The sequence below is a fragment of the Drosophila montana genome, unplaced genomic scaffold (assembly GCF_035044405.1).
Source record: "Drosophila montana isolate Dmon_TW-CO22-7 unplaced genomic scaffold, ASM3504440v1 contig_3733_1, whole genome shotgun sequence".
NCBI lineage: Eukaryota > Metazoa > Arthropoda > Insecta > Diptera > Drosophilidae > Drosophila > Drosophila montana.
The window spans coordinates 11579603-11594290 of NW_026998620.1; the positions used below are offsets into that span (position 1 = coordinate 11579603).

Here is a 14688-nt window from a genome sequence, read left to right on the forward strand (position 1 = left end):
TATATATATTATATTCTAGAAGCTACATGTCAAGTTTGGTGACTCTAGCTCATATTATTTGCCGAAATTGCTCAATAAACAAGATTTCGATACCGATTTTTATCGATTACTTGGAAACGGGGCAAGTTATCGAATATCGGAAACAAACTAGATCTGCGCGGGTATTAGGAGGACCTACAGCTAAAGTCTTCTTTCAAGTCTTTAGCTCTTATAGGTTATATCCTTGCGTTCATACATAGGGACAGACGGACGGACGGACAGACAGACAGACTCTGCTATTAATGCTGATCAAGAATATATATGCTTTATGTGGTCGGAGATGCTTCCTTCTGCCTCTTACATACATTTGCACAAATACAATATACTCTGTTTACCCATTTTTAATGGGTTCAGGGTATAAAAAACTAAAAAAGTTTGACGTTTCCCTTGTGGAGGTTGTGCAATTTGTTTTTCTTAAAATCTATAAAATCGAATGACTTAATACTCACAAGTCATTTAATAGCAAATAATTGTAAATAAGACTTTTTTCAAAATGAAATGGGCGAAATATTTGAACAATATACATGTGCACAGTAAAGTTGACATTGTTAATACGCAAATGGTTGTTTTACAATTAGATTTGCTTGTGTTGCTGTGCCAAAATTTGTTTTTAATAAAACAGCTATTCAAATATTTAATAGAAAAAGAAGATGTTCAATTATTATAATCCGGTGATTTAATGCTCTCGCTACTAAAAAAGCTAAATACAAATCTGTTCAAGCAAATTAATCTGCGTTGCTGGCGTAAACAAATTTATATTCATTTGATTTTATTATGTCTGTAATTTCCTTTTTATAACACTGCATCGAATATTATTATAAAATATGTATTTAATAACAAAATTTTTCTTAATCCCTGCGTGTTAAGCACTCAGTGACAAAATGGTAATACCCTATGGAAAGGTATTCATGTATATTTGGCAATTCTATTTGATAATCCCACAATCAGAAGTGCTGGCTATCATAAATTTAAGCATACTTAATTATTTGTGAATATTTTCATGTTTCATTTGTTGACACAGCTGCAAAAATTTCGATAATAAAAGAGTAAATAGAAATGCAAAATAAATCGCTATAAAATAGGCAGACGGAGCCACAATTTTACATTCAAATCCAACTCTCTTTCTGACAACGAGATGAAATTCCAAACGTTGATCTTCGGCTGTGCCGTTTTGGCCATTTGCCTGATTCGAGGCAGCAATGCGGCATGTGCAACAGCCGGCGCCTGCACTGCAACCGAATGCGAAGACACTGCCAATGCATCAGATCCTAGCTGTGCCACCACGGTCGCGGATACAACTACGGTGGCGGCAACGACGACAGCTTCTGATGCAGCGACAACAACTGCTGCCAGTGCGACATCTGACACTACTACTGCTGCTTCCTCAAGCGCTACTACTGCATCCAGCTCAACTTCAGCATCATCTTCCGGAAGTAGTAATACTCGCCGTCTTCGCAGACGTATTGCTACCCTACGTAGGCAGAACAGACGCCTTAGGTTGAGGTTGGCAAAATGTACAACTGCTCGGAGGGTAAGGCGAGTGGTTGTAAACAGGAACACAAATGGGAACACAAATGGGAACACAAATGTGAACACCAATAGGACCCAGAGGAACAGAATCTTGGTGCCGGTTAGTGTTGCCAGGCAGATTAGGACCATAAGAAGGGCCAACTAAAGAAAACCAGAACGATCACTAATCCAAATAATTTCAATAAATATTTACATTGCATGCCCTAAAAACTTGTATATTATTTAGTTAAATGTCAATCATCAATGATCAACACCCTACAAAATGTCTACTGGACACAGCGCTAATATAAACTTCGCCGCTCATAAAAGACAATGTTTAAGAAAAGGATTTATAATTTTATTGTTCTGTCAGCTGAGCTCCTTTTCAGATCTATGCCAGATAGTATAATATGCATTCGTTAAAGCTGGCAATGTAGAACGTGCTTTGTTATAAGAGAAGCACTCTTTCTACTGAAGAAAATTATTGTAGAAAAGTTATAAGATAAGCTGTGGCAAAATCGAACTTCAAGTGAAAGCAAATTGTGGACAAAGTTTGTATGAAAAGCATCAAAAACAACGTAAGCCTAACAAGCAGGTGGCAGGATCAAAAACAGCATCAATATAAAATTTTTGAATTTCTATATTTTTAATTTTTAAAGAAAATAGCATACTTAAAATGTTGTCAGTAGTTGAGCTAATTTTGTATCTGCCTACAGTTTTCTGACGCAATCGACGCCAGAAAATGTTTTCTCCAACTTTAATATACATTGAGTATAAATGATAAAACATACACAAATATTTTATAAATATAATGAATTATTTATCTTTTTTTTATTTACTTAAGCTTTATTTCAATTTTCCTGTTATAATGAAAACAATTATGTATTGCATACACAAGATATTTTTTATATTATGATTTTGTTTATTTAATTTTTGTAATATATATTTATAATTTAAAATGTATCATATCATTTAAAATAAATCGAATAGCAGCATTAAATAATCTTAAGGCTTGCACTGAGGCTTTCATTTTATTTACAAGATAAACGCCCAAAGGTATGCTGTGAACATTTTTGTTGGTTAAACATAAAATACTCAAGTAATACTCTAAGCGTGGTATCTGAATCATTTCAGTTGTTACCAAGAAAAAGGGGACGTAATAAACATACAGTCTAATTGGAAATCATCCCAATCGTCTTGCAAGGCGTCTTCTAAAGAGATATAGAATTGGAAGAGTCCGAATGCGGAGGAGATTGTGAAGGTCTCATCCGATCGATCTCTCCCTAAATAACATTGAAATTAAAAATCAAACAAATAAATCTGTATATATAAAACTGTTTGTCCTGACTGACTGACTGACTGACTGGCTGACTGACTGACTGACTGACTGACTGACTGACTGACTGACTGACTGACTGACTGATTGGTGATCAACGCACAGCCCAAACCGTAAGATCTAGGAAGCTGAAAATTTCACTGTAGTTACCTTATGTGATGTAGGTGCACGTTAAGACGGGGTTTCGGGAAATTCCACTCGCAAGTGTGGAAAAATCGCGAAAAACGTTTGTATGTAACTTTTTTGTTTACCATCCGATCGGCCCCAAACTTATTTTCAAAGATCTTTGTTCAAATTCATTTGAGGGGTGTTTCGCACTTTTCGGAAAACCCATTCCTCCTTGGTGGAAATGGAGGTCAAAGATTTGGTGGGTGACGTTTCGCGCTCAAATTCATTTCCAGTGATCTATATGAAAAATCATTTGAGACGTGTTTCTCACTTTTCGCAGAATTCAAACTTCTTCGGGGAGAATGCGATTAAAAGATTTTTTGGGCGGCGTTTTAAGTTGTGTCCGATTTGCTTCAAACTTATTTTTAAAGCTCTCCATAAGAACTTAATAAGTACGTATTTCAGCGATTTGGAAAATTCCACCCGCAACAGTGGTAAATTGGCGGAAAACGGTTGTATGAAAGTTTTTTGTTTACCATCCCATCGGCCCCAAATTCATATTTAAAGATCTATGTTTAAATTCATTTAAGGGAAGTTTCACACTTTTTGAAAAATCCATTCCTCCTTGGTGGAAATGGAGGTCAAAGATTTGGTGGGTGACGTTTCGCACTCAAATTCATTTCCAGAGATCTATAGGAAAAATCATTTGAGACGTGTTTCACACTTTTCGCAAAATTCAAACTTCTTCGTGGGGAATGCGATTTAAAGATTTTTTGTGCGAAGTTTTAAGTTGTGTCCGATTTGCTTCAAACTTATTTTCAAAGCTCTCAATAAGAACTTAATGAATACGTATTTCGACGATTTGGAAAATTCCACCCGCAACAGTGGTATATTGGCGGAAAACGGTTGTATGTAACTTTTTGTTTACCATCCGATCGGCCCCAAACTTATTTTCAAAGATCTTTGTTCAAATTCATTTGAGGGGTGATTCACACTTTTTGAAAAATCCATCCCTCCTTGGTGCAAATGGGGGTCGAAGATTTGGTGGATGACGTTTTGTGTTCAAATTTATTTCCAAAGATCTATAAGAAAAATCATTAGAGACGTGTTTCACATTTCTCGCAAAATCTAAACTCCTTCGGTGGAAAATGAATTTTTAAGATTTTTTTGGTGAATTTTAAAAGTTTTCCGATTTGCATAAAAGTTGTTTGATTCCCGTCCGATCAGTTTCAAAATCATTTTCAAAGCTTTTTTGATTTTATAACATACGTGCCACGGGCAAGGCCGGGTTATACCCGCTAGTATAAAATAAAAAAAAAACAAAAAAAGCAAATGCTGAAAAAATGCTTTAAATAACATTAGACGGATCTATAAAAATAAAACAAAATAAAATATGTTCCATTCATCAACATTTAAATATGATTTTCCGCAATTGTTTTTATTTGCAAATCCAAAATGTTTGCCTGTCTGTTGCCCAAGTCCTGTCCAATTGTACAAAATGTAACTCAAATTAAAAAAGGTAACATTACACATAAAAAATACTCTTTTAATATCCCTAAAGACGAACAGAAAATATATTTTTAACAGTGGAATGACTTGTACAATACACAAAGTTAAGCAAATTAATTGTTTTACAAATTTATTTGCTTTATTAAGTTGGATATATTTACTCAGTTCTGCCAACATTTTAATACCATTGATAATACAGAGATTATTAATATTTTAATTTCCGCTAGAATTCAAAAATCTTATTTTTAAAAATTCACTCTTTGCTATACATACAGAAGATGGTGTCCTGCTAATTGAATAAAGATCGGACTGCAGGTGAGGCTGTATATTGAGGAAAACATTGCCCAAAGTTAGTGGCAGACCCGCTCTGTCAAGTGCGCAGTTAGCGACGTGTGTATTTTAGTGTGTGTACTCGTGAATGCTTGTAAACGTAGCTTAACACTAGGTTCAGGGGTCTCTGGCACACCCTACCAGAACACTCTTACAACATCTGCTCAAATGTTATTAAAAAAAAAAACTTATCGTAAGCCGTTGGCTTAATGCCCTTGCACTAATCTAATTTCAATGAAAATGTATCATTTTATTTCTTATTAAATTTCACTTTCAATATTATTCTATCCAAGTGTAACGGAGTTGGTGAGAAAGTGAGAATACCCTCTTTAATTCGGCAATTTGAAAAATCATATCATAAATGTAAGCATACGAAATACTTTGGGATATTTATTTGTTTATTCTGAAGCCACAGCTGAAAAAATTGTAACATTAAAATGCGGAAATTGAAAATCGTTATAAAATGGGCAGACGGAGCCACAATTTTACATTCAAATCCAACTCTCTTTCTGGCAACGAGATGAAATTCCAAACGTTGATCTTCGGCTGTGCCGTTTTGGCCATTTGCCTGTTTAGAGGCAGCAATGCGGCATGTGCAACAGCCGGCGCCTGCACTGCAACCGAATGCGCAGACACTGCCAATGCATCTGATCCTAGCTGTGCCACCACGGTCGCGGATACAACTACGGTGGCGGCAACGACTACAGCTTCTGGCACAGCGACAACAACTGCTGCCAGTGCGACATCTGACACTACTACTACTGCTTCCTCAAGCGCTACTACTGCATCCAGCTCAACTTCAGCATCATCTTCCGGAAGTAGTAATACTCGCCGTCTTCGCAGGCGTATTGTTGCCCTACGTAGGCAGAACAGGCGCCTTAGGTTGAGGTTGACAAGATGTAGAACTGCTCGGAGGGTATCCACGAAAACCAATAAATCCAAGAAAACCAAGAGGACCAAAATATTAGTGCCGATTAGTGTTGCGAAGAAGATTAAGAACAGGAACAGGAACAACTAAAGAAACCAGGTTGATGATCTAGCCAAACTTTTTCAATAAATATTTACATTGCATACAATTTACATTTCACAATTGTGTTTTATTTGTTTGAACGTCAATCATCAATAATCAGAACCTTAAAATTATAAAAGAAACAGTAAAGCATATAACAAACCGACTAACTGACTGACTGACTGACTGAATGGCTGACTGATTGGTGATCACAATCCGTAAGAGGTAGAAGACTGAAATATTTACTGCAGTTACCTTGTCTGATGAAGGTGTGTGCTAAGAAAATGGTTAAACTAAACTTTTTTGGTTACCTTCCGATCGGCCTCAAACTCATTATCAAACATCTTTTTTTCGGGAAATCCACCCTTCTGGTGGATATGGGAAACAACGATTTGGTAGGTGTAGTTTCGGGTCCAAGTAAATTATCTCATAAAACAAAAAAAATTTGGTTAATTGAACGGTTATATTGAAGTGTTTTGTTTACCATCCGATAGGCTTCAAAACTGTTTTCAATGATTTTTTGAAAATTCATATGTGTTTCACCCTTTTCGTAGAATACACACCCCTTGGATAGGAAATGCGGGCCAAGGTTGAATGGGGAAGCACCGTATTCAAACTTACTTTCAAAGTCCTATTTGCCTATATTTAATTCAGATTTTATACCTTTTGGGAAATCCACGCTTACTGGATGGAAATGCAGGTTAAAGATTGCATGGGCTTCAAGCTTATTTTTAACTTTATATAAAAAAGACTTTGGGAACTTCCTCCTTCATTTGAGGAAAATTGGCGATAAAACAATTTTTATGCAATTTTTGGTTTACTTTACTAATTTTGAAACCAATTTTCAAGGATCTTTGTGAAAATTCATTTCAGATAAAAATTTTGGGAAATGTTGTTTCGACTCGCGGATGAATATCCCAAAATTGTAGTATCCGGACAAGGCCGTCTAATGTCTGTTAGTATTTTTATACATCGTAAATAAGTTTATAATTATATTCATTACTTATTCATTAAGTTGATAATATATTTAAATTGGATCTCTCACATTTACTTGATTGTACTAATTTATTTTACTAACTTACTTAAACAATTGATATACACACAATTCTTTATTTATTTCAATAAAACAAAATTATATCTTAACTATTAAGTTTTACCGAATGGAACACCTAATTCCAGAATTGAATATTCTTAATGATTGTATTAAAGCATTCATTCATTTTACGAGGGACACACCCAAAATTATGCTTCGAAAAATCTCTTTGGTCAAACACGAGCAAATCCTCAACTACGCATTAGATCTTTATTTTTTAGTAGCAACAAACTTTAAAATACCATGAGAATTACCTATAATAATAAAACTCACACATAAGTATGTTATATTTATTAACATTTAATTTGTTGGCAAAATATGATAATATAGCATCAGTGATCAACTCGAAGCAAAGCAGGTAGCAGATGACACAGCCATCTTATCAAGAAATGAATGCGTATACGAAGCTACTGACGTCTAGCAGCAATGCCTCCACAAATTTGAAAAGTGGGCTAAACGTTGGAATATTGGCATTCATTTAAATATCCGCAGAGATATATGTCCGGAAGTTTTCCTGCGCGGTCATTATTGGCGCACCATAACTGCTACAAATACTTAGGGGTGCACTTAGACTGGCGCTTGACTTTTAATTTGCTGCAAAATCCCGCCATGCGAAAAACAGGGTACTTCAAGCAAAAACGCTCCGCTATCTGTCTGGTGTCCCCTGGTATATGGGGACTTCCGAGTTGGAAAAAGACTTAGGAGTACCCAAAGTCGGGGACTACATAACGCGACTGGGAAACCATGCAAATCGTCTGGCTAGGCGCCTTCTAAAGAGGCGTAGAATTGGAGGAGTCCGAATGCGGAGGAGATTGCGGAGATTTCATCCAATCGATTTCTCAGATCGGTTTATATAAACACCCTACCCTTGTAAATTTTTAATGTTAGACTTAACAGTAGAATAAGTTGTATTGTAAATATTCATTTAAATTTAATTTGAGCTGTTCCCATAATAACAGTATAATTGAAATAAAGCAAACAAAATGTAAAAAAAATACAAAAAACATCAAATAAATTTTCTTCTCAAATACCCACATAAATACATTTTCAATAGTCTAAAGATTTGTACAACACACAAAGATACAAATAAGTTTGTTCCGTAAACAAACATTTGGTTGTCTGACAACTACATGTGCTTGTTGTTCATTAAGTTGGAGACGCATATTGACTTAGTTATGCCAACATTATAATACCCTCAACCCATTGACAAACGAGTAAATGCTTTTGTTCAAATTAATATACCAGGCAAAAGGAAGCATCTCCGACCTGACAAAATAAAAATATTCTTGAACAAGACGAGGAGTTGAGCCGATCAATGTGGAATATGTACATATATGTTCTCGATTCATTCCATTCTGATATTTTCTTAAGAAACTCGATTATTAAAAGAGGTAGACTCTCGTATGGTATACCCAGAATACGAATATTTAGCTTATTTTGAAAGGTTCACTCCTTGCTATACACACAGAAGAGGCTGTCCTGCAAATTGAATAAAGATCGGACATTGCCCAAAGCCTATGGCTGGGCAAAGAAGAAGCAGACCCGCTCTGTAAAGTGCGCAGTTAGCGACGTGTGTATTTTAGTGTGTGTACTGTTGAGTGTTTTTGTGTATATATGTACAGAAGAATGTTCGAATGCTTGTAACGGTAGATCGACGCTAGGTTCAGGGGTCTCTAGCACACCCTACCAGGAGACTCTTAAAGCAGCTGTTCAAATGTTATTAGAAAAAAAAGAGCTACATTTATCGTAAGCCGTTGGCTTAATGCCCTTGCTACTAATCTAACTTGAATGAAAATGTATCAGGCAGAGCAAAACTCTGAGTTTACATACAATTTGTTTTATTATTTCCTATTAATTTTCACTTTAAATATTATTCTATCCAAGTGTTACGCAGTTGGTGAGAAAGTGAGAATACCCTCTTTAATTCGGCAATATGAAAAATCATATCATATATGTAAGCATACGAAATACTTTGGGATATTTATTTGTTTATTCTGAAGCCACAGCTGATAAAAATTGTAACATTAAAATGCGGAAATTGAAAATCGTTATAAAATGGGCAGACGGAGCCACAATTTTACATTCAAATCCAACTCTCTTTCTGGCAACGAGATGAAATTCCAAACGTTGATCTTCGGCTGTGCCGTTTTAACCATTTGCCTGTTTAGAGGCAGCAATGCGGCATGTGCAACAGCCGGCGCCTGCACTGCAACCGAATGCGAAGACACTGCCAATGCATCTGATCCTAGCTGTGCCACCACGGTCGCGGATACAACTACGGTGGCGGCAACGACTACAGCTTCTGGCACAGCGACAACAACTGCTGCCAGTGCGACATCTGACACTACTACTGCTGCTTCCTCAAGCGCTACTACTGCATCCAGCTCAACTTCAGCATCATCTACCGGAAGTAGTAATACTCGCCGTCTTCGCAGGCGTATTGTTGCCCTACGTAGGCAGAACAGGCGCCTTAGGTTGAGGTTGACAAGGTGTAGAACTGCTCGGAGGGTATCCACGAAAACCAATAAATCCAAGAAAACCAAGAGGACCAAAATATATGTGCCGATCAGTGTTGCGAAGAAGATTAAGAACAGGAACAACTAAAGAAACCAGGTTGATGATCTAGCCAAACTTTTTCAATAAATATTTACATTGCATATCCAATAAAACACTTGTCTCTTACACATAAAACAGCCTTAAAAATGACAAAGTTTTGAAAATTAATATCGGCGGAAATATATGGCTTGAAAGCTGCATAATCTCGCGATGATCAACGGCGGAGCTTTGTCGTTTAAGAACGTCATATCTCCGGGCGGAGGTGTGTTGCTTGCAGAGCGACGGAGTTATGTCGCTGTAAAAAGACATAATCAACGTTGGAATTATGTCGTTTCAAAAAGAAATGATTTCGCAAAGAAACGAGATAATTTTGCAGGCATTACGTACTGAACGGAGATATGTGGGCGGAGTTATGTCGCTATGCTCATTGTATTTGATGAAACTCTTAAAGCAAAGTAAAAATATTAAATTTTATTACTAATTGCCATTGATTTTCCATTTATACGTTTTTTATAAATTATTATTCCTTCAATTTTTTTTTTAAATTTAAAATGTTTAACTGCTGCTCTTTTTGAACCGGCGATTTCTCGTTTGCTTTTGATACAATCTCTGAAACGCGCTTTCCCCATTAGCTTGTCGAAAAACTGCCGTCTGCCCTATACGCACATTTTGGTTTGATTCGTTGACAAAATCAGAGCCAGTGAAATCGTTTTAATCATCTCAGTCACAGTCAAAAATCCGGATAAAGCTGTTGGCCCGATATTGCATGCGGTGGAGTCTAAGAATTTGATCCAGGAACCTTGAGTTTTTGGGCAATGTACAGTCAAAAGGCAAAATGTTGTTACAAATAATCTGAGGAAAAAGCAATATTTACCGAAATTTCCTAAGGCTATTGGGGCTGACATTATTGTTGAATTCTAGAACTACGTCAAGTCGATTGGGTACATATATCATGGTAAACAAAGAGCGATTTGGCTGCATGCTGTTTGCCGCAATGTTTCATTACTACACACGGAACTAATCAAAATCATTTTAACAGAAATCCAAATGCAATTTTATCAAATAATGAAAAATTATTCCATATTCGATTGTCGGTTGAATGTTCGTTGTTCTATGTCGATTGAAGAATCGAGAACCGGCCAGTCATAAGTTTTATCCAGAATTGTTGTTTCTCTTTTTTGAAATCAATTGACACATTTATCAACCGGGCAACGCTAATTTTTTTTATATTAATAAGAAATAGTTTATCATTATTTTATCACTAAATATAAATATTTGCATCGAACTAGCTGATAATGGTTATCAAATTGTATCTCTCACAGTTAGATAATTTGGTTTATCTTAACTAAAGCATAAGTTAGGGCATTTTAATTTATCTACACAAACCTTAAATATTTCTCTACTATTAAGTTTAACCTGATCTAAAATCTTCTTTCAGCTGAGAATAATCTAAATGCTTGCATTAGGGCATGCCCATATCTAACAAGTGTCACGCCTGAAATTATGCCTCGAAAAATTGCTTCTGGTTGAACGCGAGAACATTTTTTTACTAGTTTTTTAGTTATCAGCTTTTCTACTCTAGAAAAGATGTTTTGTTTTACATTTTGTTTGCTTTATTTCAGTTTTACTGTTATTATGGGAACAACTTAAATTAAATTTATATGAATATATACCATAAACTTATTCTACTGTTAAGTCTAAAATGAAAATTTACAAGGGAAGGTAGTTTATATAAACTGATCTGAGAGATCGATTGGGTGAAACCTCCGCAATCTCCTCCGCATTCGGACTCCTCAAATTCTAACATATGATAAGCCTTATCTTTAAATTCAGACAAAGACTGGCAATACATTAAAAGGAATAACGAAAAACTTGAATAAATTTTGACCAATTCTTCAATCCCGCAGACCACAGATAATTTAATACTTTGATTGAAGCATTGAATTCTTTAAATCATAAAATATAGCCCTCTAAGAATTCTAAATTTTTTTTGTATAACTTCTATGTTTGTTGAATATGATATCAATATATGTAATAAATAGCTTGGCTCTAGCCTTAAAGATGATTTTGGGAGGAATGGTGGACTTATCCATAAGTGGGTATACTTTACCTAAGCCTACATACCAATTTTTATAGTGTGCACAGGGTATAAGCACACCACATATATGTAAACAATTAGATTAAAATCAAGTACGATTTTTTTGGGTTTAGCGAATTAAATTATGGAAGAAAGAACCAATTGAAAGTAAATTTAATAATAAATACAATGTTTATATTTCCAATAAGTTGTCTAAATAATTGGGCTTAAGAACAATTGAATGTTTCGGAGAAGATTTTGCGTTCTTTGTATATTTGGCTGCGCGTGTTAGAATTTTTTTTTTTTTTTTTTTTTTTTTATTATGAAAATCTTTATTATATTAACAGATAATATGAGTTTTTTAAACATGTACATGCTTCAAAATTTGCATTTAACAATGTTTGTTTCTTAGTTTATTTTCTCCTGCTCTACATAAGGTTAAGGCTAAGCTGTCTTCTTAAGAATTGTTTTTAATTGTTTTGTAGAAGACCGAAGTGTCTTTTCTTCAGTCTATTTATAGGAATAGATCCGACAAGGGCTTGTGCAGATCTGTTTTGGTGGTTTATCAGTCTTTCGTTATAGCGACTGGAGTAGAAAGAGATCTGATCTTCTATTAGCGTAATATTCAGATCTCTGTGAAGGGTCAGATTACTGACATACCAGCTGCAGCCAGTTATTAGGCGTAAAGCTTTATTTTGGATTATCTGGAAACGTCTTCTGTTTGATTTGGCAGCTGTGCCCCAAATCTGGATGCCATATCTCCAAGTTGGCGCAATGATTTGCTGGTAGATTTGAGTTTTGCACCGTAATGGAAGCTTACTTCTTCGGTTCAACATCCAGTGAAGTTTGTCTCTCTTCAGATAACAGATTGTCGCAGCTTTTTCAAAATGTTCTCGATAAGTAAGTCGTTGGTCGAGGGTGATGCCCAGATATCTGGCCGAGGATGCTTGTGGAATTGGTTGCATGTTGAGAGAAACTGGTGGAGTTCGTTTACGTCGTAATGTGAAACAGACATTAATCGATTTGCTGGTGTTAATTCCCATGTTCCACTTCTTGGCCCAATTACCAAATTCATCGAGGTATCGCTGAATACCTGTTGTTGCTTCACTTTCTGATGTGTTTGAGTTTAAAACACAGACATCATCGGCGTAAGAAGCCAATAACATGCCAGAATTATTAATTTGTGGGATGTCGGCTGAAAATATTGTATATAGAATAGGAGCGAGAACGCTGCCTTGTGGGACTCCAGCAAGTATTGGGTTGATTGGCGATTGACTATCCTGGACTTGTACCAGGAACTTTCTATTTTCCATAAATGATTTTAGTAGTTTAAACATATTAGCTGGGGTGGCTTGCTTAATTTTGGCTAGTAATCCTGGATGCCAAACACGGTCGAATGCCTGTTGTATATCCAGAAATACTCCGTTGCAATATTCGCCTTTATCAAACGCTTGAAGAATGTGATCAGTTACCCGATGCACTTGTTCTATTGTGCTATGACCAGCGCGGAACCCAAATTGATGTTCGGGAATCGTTTTATGTTGGTTTAAGTGATCAAGTAGCCGCGGAGCAATAAGTCTTTCGAAGACTTTGGAGATGGAGGGTAAAAGGCTTATAGGTCGATATGAGTCGGTATTTCTTTCAGGTTTTCCAGGTTTCAGTATCATTGTTATTCTTGCGACTTTCCAATAAGTTGTCTAAATAATTGGGCTTAAGAACAATTGAATGTTTCGGAGAAGATTTTGCATTCTTTGTATATTTGGCTGCGCGTGTTAGAATGAACCAAAAAGTTGTTAGAAACAGCTAATTAAATATTAAATAATAAAATACTTTTAATATTAAAATATTGGAAATTGCAATGCAATTGCCCGATCTATCACAAACAAGACACAAAAACTAATATGTTAAACATGATTTGGATGTGCCATCTGTTATTACAGCTGCTTCAATACACTAACAATACAATTTATAGATTCAAAATCGCTATAAAATGGGCTGCCGGGGCCAAAGTAAGACATTCAAACCACCCCGTTGGCAGCGAAATGAGAGTCCAAACGGTGATCTTCGGCCAGGAACCTGAACTGCTGATGAGTGCGCACTTACTGAGAATCAAACGGACCCTAGCTGTCCAGCCACAATCCCGACGACGCCTCCCACACCAGCCACACCAGCCCCACCAGCCACACCAGCCTCACCAGCCACACCGGCCATCCCAGAAACTACACCGGCACCAACTGGCAGCACTGCGACAACAACGCCTAGCAGTGGAGGTTCTCCCTCAAGATCTACGGGATCAGGCTCATCAACTGACACGCAGACGGCTGCGCAATTGGCTGCGGCTCAGGCCAGAGCGAACCGGCTGAGAAACCGAATTAGGCGGATGAGGCGTCAGCAGCGCCGGAGGAACGCAAGAAGGAGGAATCGAGCTAGGCGGCAAGCTGCCCAAAGAAGGAGGGCCGCACTGATGGCAAATAACAGGAACCAAAGAAATAGAAACAGGAACCGCAGGCGCAGCACAGTTGGCTAGTTACAAAATAAAAACAGAAAAGGCCAACATTACCTAACCCAATAAATTTGAATAAATTTGAATACCGCAACACACTTTGGTTTAATGCTTGAACAACTGCAATAGATTGTTAATTCTGTCCACATGGGAATATTCGCTCAAGGTCACCAGCTTCTAAGGATCATTACAACGAAGACACTAGCATTTTCACGTTGACAAATTATAAATCCACAAAGTGATTTTCTGCATAAATTGCTAAGCTGCTGGAAGGGAAGTAACTGTCAAATCCATGTTTTTAATTGAAATTCACTTGCAATGTCCACCCGTGCGTATGTGTAATATATTCAATACAATAGACATTGAAAGTGTTGTGCATGCGTAAGTAAGGGAACTTTCAATCAGTGATCACAAAACTAAACCAAATCGTTGAAAAAACATCAACTTGATATATTTGCCCAGCAAAGCGCGAGGAAATTCAATTTCAAAGCAAGTTGCAGTACGCAAATACTGCGCACAACACACACGAATTCTAATTTTTAAATTTATATATGGCGAACAGAACTAACAAGAGTAATTTCAAATGCACTATTAGTTATAAAAGTTTCGCATTTAAAAA

The 14688-nt window shown here is 36.5% G+C and overlaps 1 protein-coding gene across 2 annotated transcripts in view; it reads right to left on the minus strand.

Annotated features, from left to right (window-relative positions):
- Nucleotides 1–14688, minus strand: part of Pde6 (phosphodiesterase 6) — a 67169-nt gene that overhangs the window by 18804 nt on the left and 33677 nt on the right. The gene's annotated exons all lie outside the window — the stretch shown is intronic.